The sequence below is a fragment of the Euprymna scolopes genome, chromosome 6, assembly GCF_053919585.1.
Source record: "Euprymna scolopes isolate OS-2025 chromosome 6, ASM5391958v1, whole genome shotgun sequence".
NCBI lineage: Eukaryota > Metazoa > Mollusca > Cephalopoda > Sepiida > Sepiolidae > Euprymna > Euprymna scolopes.
The window spans coordinates 155,267,165-155,279,204 of NC_136487.1; the positions used below are offsets into that span (position 1 = coordinate 155,267,165).

At 33.1% G+C, this 12,040-nt stretch overlaps 1 long non-coding RNA gene across 1 annotated transcript in view; it reads left to right on the top strand.

The window, feature by feature from the left end:
• LOC145278067 (uncharacterized) overlaps nucleotides 1-12,040 on the top strand; it is a 193,935-nt gene that overhangs the window by 86,858 nt on the left and 95,037 nt on the right. The window contains exon 3 of the long non-coding RNA XR_013868306.1: nucleotides 9-86. This is a non-coding gene — a long non-coding RNA (uncharacterized LOC145278067). The remainder of the gene's footprint in view (nucleotides 1-8; nucleotides 87-12,040) is intronic.

The window sequence follows — 12,040 nt, forward strand, 5'->3', positions numbered from 1 at the left end:
ACTCAAAGGAAAAAAAATCACCAAAATGTTGAACCATGCATAAACCTGTACTTTAATGACCAGTTGGGCTGAGAAGCCATGAAAAAGTAAGTATTTCCCATACAGGTGGGTTTTATTTTTGTTTTATTGTTATTTTTATCGACCTAAAAGGACAATTTGGCGGTACAGAGTTATAAGGATAAAAATTGGCGAAAAAAAAAAAAAATAAAAATCGTTAAAAGTTATAAAGATAAAAATCATACTTGTTAAATTTTTTCCTAGTACGATTCGGGAGAAAAAAAAACTGTTTGGATTGTTCAAGATCCTTCTTGAGAAAAACGCTTGAGAATTTAGAGCCCAGAATGAAAATTTAATTTCTATGGCGCCATATTTTGATATATAAATTAAATATGGCGATATATAAATAAAAAGGTCTCTTCTGTTCGTGGGCATAAAATTCTAAACCGTTATTTTAGTCAAAAACGGTTTTAACAAATTCTATAACAAGTAGGATTTCCTTCCGTCAAATTTTTACCTTTTTTAAACCAAGGCAAAAAAAAATATAACTGTGCATATTTTCCGAAGAACATAAATCTGTCTCGGTTAATTGTTTGAAAATTTCCATTCAATGAAATATGTGTAGCTTATATATATATATATATATATATATATATATATATATATGTGTGTGTGTGTGTGTGTGTGTGTGTGTGTGTGTGTGTGTGTGTGTGTGTGTGTGTGTGTGTGTGTGTGTGTGTGCGTGCCTTGAAATCGTAAATTTATTTTTATTAAACTTAATTAATTGTAGCAACTTGGAACAAAAATTATTAAACCTATACTCGTACATTAAAACCTATATATATATATATATATATATATATATATATATATGTATATATATATATATATATATATATAGTCAAAAAGACCAAATTATATTACATTTTGGTAATTTGATGTCAATTGATAGCTTTATTGCAAAATTAAAAGAAAAAAAAGACCAACTCTTTACAGGTCTAAATAATAATAAGCTTTAGAAATTTATTCGCATAGGAAATAATTATATATACATATACATACATGCATATATATATATATATATATATATATATATATATATATATGTGTGTGTGTGTGTGTGTGTGTATATATATAGATACGTATATATATATATATACATATATATTATATTATATATATAATATGTTATATATATGTATATATATATATATGTACACATATATATATACATATATATATATGATATTTTAAAAAACAATACATAAAGATCAAAATGAGAGCATCATGTTGTGTATTTTCCTATTCGTTACAATTGAAGCTTACTGAGTCTTTTTATTTAGACTTTATAATTTATTAGTCTATTAGAAATTATCGAATTTTGATATATTTGTACATATTAACATTTTTGGTTAAAAATGTGTTTGTGTGTGTGTGTGTGTGTGTGTGTGTGTGTGTGTGTGTGTGTGTGTGTGTGTGTGTGCGTGTGTGTGTGTGTGTGTGTGTGTGTGTGTGTGTGTGTGTGTGTGTAAGCCTGAACGATCGGTAGAAAATTATGTATTCGTAAAAAGAGGTTTTTAATTTTTTTCATAATATTATTTTGTATTCCTGCATGTCACCAATAGAAAACAACGAATAAAGAAAATTTATACACTTTTATGGGACGATTCCAATATTTCTGATTCTGATACCATTACTGATTCTGTTTTAAATTTTTGCTTTCGATACAGTTACCCTTTTCGATTACGATTCCTTTGAAAGCTTTAAATATTTAGGTATGAAATTGTTTTAAGGGCGGAAGGTGTCTGATCATCGTAAAAATGCGCATAATGTGTGCCTATATTTTCGGGGTGAGAAAAATACGCTCGTGAACTGACGAGAATCTAAAGATTGTTTTTTTTATGTGGACTTCAAAATATGTGAATATTTATTATTGTATCATTTGTACCAGAAATCGAAAATTAAAATGTAAACAGAAAAAAAAAAACATGCATCGATTAAAAGAATCGTTTTTGGCATCGGAAAATAGACACAAAATCTTCCGATAGTTTAAAAAGTTCCGATTTTTCGGATTCTCGATTAACCATCTGAGCCAGAGATGTCCAAAGTTTCCGAACGAGGTTGGGAAACTTATTGCTTATTTAAAAGTTATGCGCCATGCGGGCAAAAAATAATAATAAAAATGATCTGGACGTATTTGCTAGTATTTGATTTTTAGCTTCGTTTTTTAGTGAAACTTGTTCTCGAAAATCTCATTCTTTTAATAATATTTTGGATAAAAATTCAAACGACCAAACTATTTTCATACATTTCCATTTTTGAAAAATTTTCTTGAAATTTTTACCGTTTTCTATAAGAGCAGTCAGATCAAAGACGTTGGCGGGCCAGATCTGATCGCTGGCCCGCAGTGTGGAGACCCCTATTTTAAACGCTAATATATATATATATATATATATATATATATATATATATATATATATATATATATATATATATATATATATATATATGTATGTATGTATGTATGTATATATATATACATATATATATGTATATATATGTATGTATATATATATATATATATATATATATATATATAATTTTTAAGATATAATTTCCACTGACACGCGTTTCGTCGTCTACTACTCATCAGAGTGGCTGAATCTAGCGAGATTCGAATCGCAATCGGGACCCCATATGTACACACACACACACACACACACACACACACACACATACATACATACATACATATATATATATATATATATATATATATATATATATATATATATATATATATATATATAAAGCGTGCCTACAGTCGACGTGGAAAACCCCCTTCATAGAATCTTCGTTTGCGAAATACTGCCAAGAAGAATATATATATATATATATATATATATATATATATATATATATATATATATATATATATATATATATAATATTATTTTATACAATTAATTCAATTTAAACGTGCCAATAGTAACTAATTTTTATATTAGTATTAAAGACGAAATTTTATTAAATGTTATTTGTTATAATTATTTGAATTTTTTTTAATTTATTGATGTTTTTCTTTAACTTAACAAATAGTAAAGTTCCACAATATTGTTTTCTTTCTTGGCATTTTTTGTTTTGTTTCAAATGTTCCCTCTCTTCAAAACGATCGTCTGCGTTTTTAACACATTGTGATCGACGTGTTTTTTTTATTTAAAAGTGTAAAAAGTGAATTGACCCTCTTTTTTTTTGTGGACACATTCAAAAATTAAATTTGTTGCGAAATTACCAATACACACACACACACACACACACACACACACACACACACACACACACACACACAGTGTGTGTGTGTGTGTGTGTGTGTGTGTGTGTGTGTGTGTGTGTGTGTGTGTGTGTGTGTGTGTGTGTGTGTGTGTGTGTATATTGGTAATTTCGCAACAAATTTATTTTTTGAATGTGTCCACAAAAAAAAAAGAGGCTCAATTCACTTTTTACACTTTTAAATAAAAAAAAACACGTCGATCGCAATGTATTAAAAACGCAGACGGTCTTTTTGATAATGTATAATCGAAAAAATCCGATGAAAGAAGGAACAGTCGATTTTGACCAAAGTTAACACCTTACACAGCCTAACAGAAGTTTTATTACCACACAAGCAGAAAGATCAGTCATATGCAATCAACAGTAGGTTGTTTGGTATGACAGGGGCACCTTCGAAATTTATTTTTCTGTTTAGAGCACTATTAAGCCATGATGCTTTACTTTGGCGTTTTAAACATTAATTCAAGCCATTATTAGGTGTATCAGAATTTTTGTAGGAATTTCGGTCCTTGCTCCTTTAATTGAAAAAAAAATTAGGGCTTGAATTACATTTTTCGAGTAGTTATATATATATATATATATATATATATATATATATATATATATATATATATATATATATATATATATGTATGTGTGTGTGTGTGTGTGTGTGCTAACTGAAAATTTGAAAGAATTCTTAAACTTTATATTTCTGTACTTTTTGTTAAATAATAAATTAATCGTAAATTTTTAATTAAAGAATATAATCTAAAATGATTATTTATACTTTTTATTGCCTTGTGTCGTATATTGGTTGAAATTTTTCTTATATATATATATATATATATATATATATATATATATATATATATATATATATATATATATATATATATGGACTTAGAGTTTACGGTATTATAAAATCTTTAATCTTAAAGTATTTCAAAATTTTAGTCAATATATATATATATATATATATATATATATATATATATATATATATATATAGTCATCCACATACAGTACTGTTTCGCTGTATCAAAGCTCTTCAGTGCGACTAGACAAGCAACTAACTCAAGCCAGGGTCGAAACCCGCCGCCCAAATGACAGTCAAGGCTTCTTACCATTACAGTATTCGTCTGCTGCTGTGCGGGTCGTGAATTAACGATATTTTGACCTCAACTAAGTGCCAAGCTCGATTTGTTTACACAAGGAGCATCGCTTAATACGCTAATGGTAATTTGTACATCACTTCCCAATATGCTCAACCTTAGATAGGGATCATTATAGTCATCCACATACAGTACAGTTTTGCTATATCATAGCTGATCAGTGCCGCTAGACAGGCAACTACCTCAAACCAGGATCGAAACCCGACCACACAAATGACAGTCGAGGCTTCTGACCATTATTACGCTATTCGGCTGCGCGCTCTCTCTCTCTCTCTCTCTCTCTCTCTCTCTCTCACACTCTCTGTATATATGTGTGTGTGTGTGTGTGTGTATGTATTTAGACACGTCTGATTGAACACAACAGAGTTATTCCTTTTTTCGATCTTTCTGAACATATTTTCTATTTTCCGAGCGGTTTTTTTAATTTCGGCAGGCATATTGTATAGAATGGCGCCGAAAAGTTGTTGTTCGGACATATTTTTCTCAAGCGTTTCTATCGGTGCATCCGATTATCGTCGGGAGCAATTGTTGTTTTCTTTTCCTTTTCGTTTCCTTTGAGGCTTGGTGTATTTGCAGGAGGGTTTTTTTTTTTTTTTTTTTTTTTTTTTTTTTTTTTTTTTTTTTTTTTACATAGGAATCACCACATTATCAAGGCCATTGTACTATGGGTTACGGCGAATTATTTTTAGTTTAGTTTAGTTTTAGTTTGGATTTTCCTATTTTATAGTTTATTAATTTAGTTTCATGTTAGTTATTAAATACTGTTTTTTTTTTGTTTTTTTTTTCATTTTTCTTCCTTTGAAGATTGTAATGCTGGGTATGGGGCAGCCAAACCAGCTGCCAACATTGCCCCACTTTTTATTGAAACCAACCGAGAGCTCTTTTTAGTATCCTCGCTGTTCCCTTAAGTGCAATTGTCTGGATCTCTTTTGCACTTGGTTCACCAGGAATATTAGTTAGGTAGGACTTCAGGTTCTTCTTCATAAGCCCTGTAGCACTTGTCCCGGTGTTAAATGAGATCCGGTTTGAAAAAAAAAGGGCCGTAGTATTTTTATAAGTATGGCTTCTAATAATTTTAGTCGTTGTGTACAGTTATTAAGATACCGAATTTTAGTATTTTTAGTTAAGATATTTCTAATGTTGGACGACTGTAGGTTTTTATCTTGGGACGTTAGATGTTTTATGACGCTACTGTCAGCCAAATGATAGGTTAGTCGTCGCGAGAGTGTTGTTGTTGTGTGGCCTATGTATGCATTGTATGAGGTTTTAAAGTGGGTTCTGAGACATTTTTCGAAGGGGCAAATAAATTCATACACTACATTAGTTTGGTTTAGTGTGGTGTTAGTGTTGTTATTGTTTTTAATTATTAAATTGGAAGTTTAAAATTTAGTATAATATATTATGAGTTTGATCTTTTTGTTTTGGTCAGTGTGTCTGGTGTAGCTTTTAATTTTTTTTTTACATAGGAATCACCACTTATCAAGGCCCAGAATCCACTCGAGGATAAGGTTTAAGAGTGTACAGTAGTCAATTGGACATTATAGTAATTGTTAGTAATGGAAATTCGGTAAATTTGTTAACTTAAGCGGAACGGCTCATCAAGAACTTGTTTACGTTGGACTTGAAGACAATCAAATTGTAGTCAGCTGGAAAGCAGTAGTTCCACAGGCGTGCAGTTCTAAGAAAGAAGCTTTGTTCATGGAATCTACGTTTAGGTTTCGGCACAGATAAAAAGTGGGGGGGATTATTGATAGTGTTTTCAGCTAGACGGGTGTTTCTTGTGAAAGTTTGGCGAGGGGGAACCGTAGATTGAAGTAACATCACATAGAGATATCTGTATATTGCATAACGTGTTTTCTGATACAGGAGGAAATATTGGGGGTTGGCGGTCTTAGTCGCAAAGGGTAGAATTAGCTGCAAAGTTCTTGACAAAGAGTTTGGCTTTGTCTGATGCTGACAAGATTACCACGCTTCTGTTCAGGATTCTGTTTGCTATTTGCCAAGCCGCTGCTCAGCTACTTTGGACTTGACGGACTGGGCATACAATTCTCTTGCGTTCTTTATTACTTTTTTTACAGTGGTTGCTGGAAGTCCTGATACGGATTTATTCTCAATACTCTTATTACGTTGGAAGCAATGGAAAAAGTGATTTCTGTGCGCAATGGCAGCAGCACATTCTAGAGAGAACCATGGCTGGCTGTTAATTTTTTGCTGGAACTTTTTCGAGGGTATGAAACGGTCTATACCTACAATTAACCATTCCGTCAGGTCTGATACTATAGAGGACATATCCTTTTTAAACATGGAACGCAGAGGTAGATCTGATATAGATGTACGAAAGCTATCCCAGTCGGCCATAGAGTAACTATGTACTATATGATGGAGAGGTGCGTATGAGGACTTATTACATTTCATTTTTATCTTAATTGATACAACAGAGTTGTCAGATGATTCAAGTGGAGATAGAACGGAAACTGAACATAGTACAGGGCAAGTTGTGAGAAAAATGTCTTGGAGACTCGCATACTGGCCGTCAGTGTCGGGCATACGAGTGGGTTCGTGAACAATTTGAGTGAGGTCATAAGCAATGGAGAAATCATGACAGAACCTCCCCTCATCATCGGTCTTGTATGAGTGGGTAAACATTCCACATTGTGAACATTGACGTGAATGTTAGCTGAAGGATAAGCAGATAGGGTGTGGTCAATTTTCTCAGATATGCTTTTAAAGATAGTAACTCCGCTGTTGTGGGGGCGATAAAGAGTAAATATAAACGCAGTAGTGTGAGCTAATGCAACCTGGAAGCACATATAGGGTAAGTTAGCATCTTCTCTGGAGATGTCCTTACCACATGGAAAGCCATCTTTAATACAGGCACATATTCCATGCCCATGGCGATCTTGGGGGTCAGATTTGGAAGTTAAGTTAGAGTATCTGTTAATTACGAACCCATCTAGAGAAATAGTCTGTCAAATACCGGTTTCGCTTAGAAATAATAGGTCTAATTTAGTCTCCTGTAATTTGGGTTCAACCTCTGGAAGGTTAGAACGTAGACCCCTGATGTTGGAGAAGGCGACATGGTAGTGGGGGGGTCTACGTTGGAAGTTGGAGATCCAGGTTTAATCGTGTATTTTTTCTTGAAACGTCCTAATGGAGTTTTGGGATTTGTGGACTAGGTCGACAGACTCGCTTAGAGCAGAACAGAGAGGGAAACTAAGAGAGAAAAAGAAACAAAGAGATTTATTTTATTTTATTTTGTAGCACATGATAAGGTAAAGCCGTAACAATTACCCACTAGTATGGCATCGAGAGGCCCCACCAGAAGCTACTGCATGGTCCAGAATCCATTCACCAAATGGCAATACAGAAGCCCCAGTTCTTTGCACCTGCTGATAGAACAGCCTCCTTATTGATTAATTCAAGGTTCGGGTCCCTGACTATCAGGCGGATAACGTCAGCCCAGATAAAACGTTTACTTCCAGCACCCTTACTAGTGACATGGCCACAAGGATAGACATAGAAACAGAAAATTTTCGATATCTCTGGCAACTGTTCGCGCAAAATACTGTCACCCAACAATACAGCTTATTCTTCTACCTTTGTCAGGAAAATCACTCATTTAAAATGAGGACTGAAAGACAAACAAAGAGAAGCGAGAGTAACGCGAGCTGCCGATAACGCATCCACAATTCGTTCTCTACTCGCCATTAAAAAAATTATTAAGTATTGTACTTAAAAAGAAGTCCGATTGGCGTATTTAAGTGGAAGTATGGTGATAGATTTTCTCTCACGAACTGAAAATGAATACAATTGCATAATCTATTTATGCAATTAACATTGGTAGATATAATAAACAACATTTATGGATGAGAAAAGCTATTATTAAACAACGCAATAACAAATAAAAATATAAATTAAATACTGAAATAAAATGTAGTTATTAACATCTGAATCTAAAAAGATAAACATTAAAATTAATATAGCAACGATTTATCTCGGAAGAGTTCCATCTCAAAAATTTAAACTGTTGGAGGGAAATTAGCTTTAAAAATATCAGCGTTCTAAAGACATTTTTATTTAATTAACCGTTAAAAAAAACTGATCGGCTTCCAAACTTTGGCTAGTGACGTTTTAAGGAATTGCAAGATACAAGGAAAGTGTGAGGGGGGGTCAAGGGGGGTCTGTAAAGAGGATATAATTGTTGCGTCTATGCTATCTTTAAGATCAACGTAAGTTTGTTATTTTTTCGCCTGTTTTGTAGTTAGTGTGTAATTGGTTTTTATAGTATACTTTGATTGTGTCGTTTTTGTTAAGGTTAGGGTTAGGGTTTATGTTCTTATTGTGGAGTGAGTTTAAATAGAGTTTGGTGTGTTTATCGACGATTTTCTTGGGAAAGTTATTGTTTATTAGGGTTTGTTTTATGTTTGTTAGTTTTTTGTAAAATATTTGTCGAGTTGATGAGGATGATATATATATATATATATATATATATATATATGTGTGTGTGTGTGTGTGTGTGTGTGTGTGTGTGTGTGTGTGTGTGTGTGTGTGTGTGTGTGTGTGTGACAGACGCTAAAAAGCATTCAAAATAAATAAATAAATGTTAAGATTCAATAGTATTTTTCGCGGTTAACGGTAGCCGAATGGATTAAGTCCTTGCTAATGAAGCCAGGGGTGGCTTCTGTAGCCAGGTAAGAATCTATCGACTGGTGTTAATCGTGACATCCTGCACTGATGATTCCTGAAAGAATGAAACACTAGTGTCCGTAGGTATTCAATAATTATTATAGTAAATAAATGTGTCAATTTCTTATCGTTGTGCACTTTCAGTTGAATTAAAGTCGGTCAATTTAGCTCTCAAGCGTAGGCCATCATATAATGATTAGATCACTCTGACAGACGTTAAAAACCATTTAAAAAATAAATGTTTAAATTCAACAGAATTTCTCGCCGTTAACGGTAGCCGAATGGATTAGGTCCTGGCTTCTGTTGCCGGGTTCAGATCTATCAACTGGTGTTAATCGTGATACCTTGCACTGGTGATTCCCGAAAGGATGAAACACTAGTGTCTGTAGGTATTTAATCATTATTTTAGTATATATATATATATATATATATATATATATATATATATATATATATATATATATATATATATATATACTAGCATGGGCGCCCGGCGTTGCCGGGGTGTTTGGATGTGTATGTTGAGCAAAAAAAAAAAAAAAAGTGGTAGTAAGAAGGCAGGCTCGAACCCGTACCGCAAAGGAGAAAAAGAACAGGGTAAAAACCTAACGTTTATGCTGTTACGACCACCGCCAAACCGGAAGCGACATTTTTTTTTAAATTAAGCCTAAACAATCTAAAGGAGAGGATAATTTTAAAAATATCGGCTAAAAAAGCGACCCCCCCCCTGTAGAAAAGTACCTAGTTGAAGGTGAAGATATTAATGTTTTTAGCCAATTTTTCGATATTTGTCGTATGAAAGATCGAACTTTAAAACAATACTGATCTTGGTAAAATCCGTCGCCTCTATTGAAAATTTAAGGCACACATGCAAACAGACATACATACATACATACATTTATATATTGGTAACTAAAAATTTTCGACCCAAACTGCTGAAAAAGCTTGCCCTATCTCTTTATGTAAACTTTCAAATATTTAGACCAGAAATTGTCTGAGTAATTTGGAAGAGACTGCTCAAATCAAGTTATTAAGTTACATCCATATCCAAGGAACCTATATCTAAAATTTCAAGTGCGTAGACCGAAAATTGTCGGAGGAGTTTGGTAGAGTTCTCAAAGGTCAAATCGTTGAATTTTGACCCCTTAACAGCCAAATTTCTGGCCAAAAACTGATCACATCGATTTTCCCAAATCTCAGTACCCTGGATATCAAATTTCGAGTCTGTAGACTAAAAATTGACAGAGTTATTGCGTAGGGAAATGTACACAGACACACAGACACACAGATACACAGATACACAGACACACACACAGACACTTCCACTTTTATATATATAATGGATATATATATACCAGCATGGGTGCCCGGCGTTGCCCGGATGTTTGGAGGTGTATGCTGAGCAAAAAGCAAAACAAAAAAAAAAGGCCAATTGTTTTTAAACTCTGACCCCTATTATGAACCCTTAAGATTTATTGTTTTGTGCTCAAATCCGGTTATTAAAATAGATCCATGCCCATGTATATCAAATTTCGAGTCTGTAGACTAAAAATTTACAGAGTTATAGGGAAGTGTACACAGACATACAGATCGACTCACAGACACGTTCACTTTTATAGATATATAGACTAGCATGGGTGCCCGGCATTTCTCGGTTATTTGGAGTTGTATGTTAAGCAAAAAAAAAAAAAAAGCGGTCAATTTTTTTTAAATTTGACCCCTACTACGACCACTTAATATTTAGTGTTTTGGGCTCAAATAAAGTTATTAAGTTAGATCCATGTCCAAGGAACCTCTATCTAAAATTTCAAGTGCGTAGACCCCAAATTGTCGGAGGAGTTTGATAGAGTTCTCAAAGGTCAAATCGTTGAACATTGACCCCTTAATCGCCAAATTTCTGGGCAAAAATCGATCACATATATTTTCCCAAATCTCAGTATCCTGTATATCAAATTTCGAGTCTGTAGACTAAAAATTGACAGAGTTATTGCGTAGGGAAATTTACACAGACACACAGACACACAGACACTTTCACTTTTATATATATATAGACAGATATGTATATTATATATATATATATATATATATATATATATATATATATATATATATATATATATATATATTATACTAGCATTTCAGCTCGGCGTTTCCCGGGTGTTTGGATGTGTCTGTTGAACAAAAAAAGAAAGAAAAAAAAAAGTGGTACTAGGAGGCAGGCTCGAACCCGTAACGCGAAGGAGAAAAAGAACGGGGTAAAAACCTGATGTCTATGCTGTTATAATCACCGGAAGTGACATTTAAAAAAAATAAGGCTAGACAATCTAAAGGAGAGGATAACTTTAAAAAATATTGGCGAAAAAAGTGGTTCCCCCCTTGTAGAAAAGTGCCTTGTTGAAGGTGAAGATATTAATGTTTTTAGCCAATTTTTCGATATTTGTCGTATGAAAAGTCGAACTTCAAAACGATACTAATCTTGGTAAAATCTGTCGCCTCTGTCGAAAGTTTTAGGCAGACATGCAAACATACATACATACATTTATATATCGGTAACTAAAAATTATCGACCCAAACGATTAAAAAGTTTGCCCTATCTCTGAATACCCTTTATGTAAGATTTAAAATGTTTAGACCAGAAATTGTCTAAGTAATTTGGAAGAGACAACAGAGGTCATTTTTTTTAAAACTTTGACCCCTTTTTTGATCCCTTAACATTTATTGTTTTGGGCTCAAATCAAGTTATTAAGTTAGATCCATGCCCAAGGAACCTATATCTAAAATTTCAAGTGTTTAGACCCCAAATTGTTGGAGGAGTTTGGTAGAGTTCTCAAAGGTCAAATCGTTGAATTTTGACCCCCTTAACAGCCAAATCT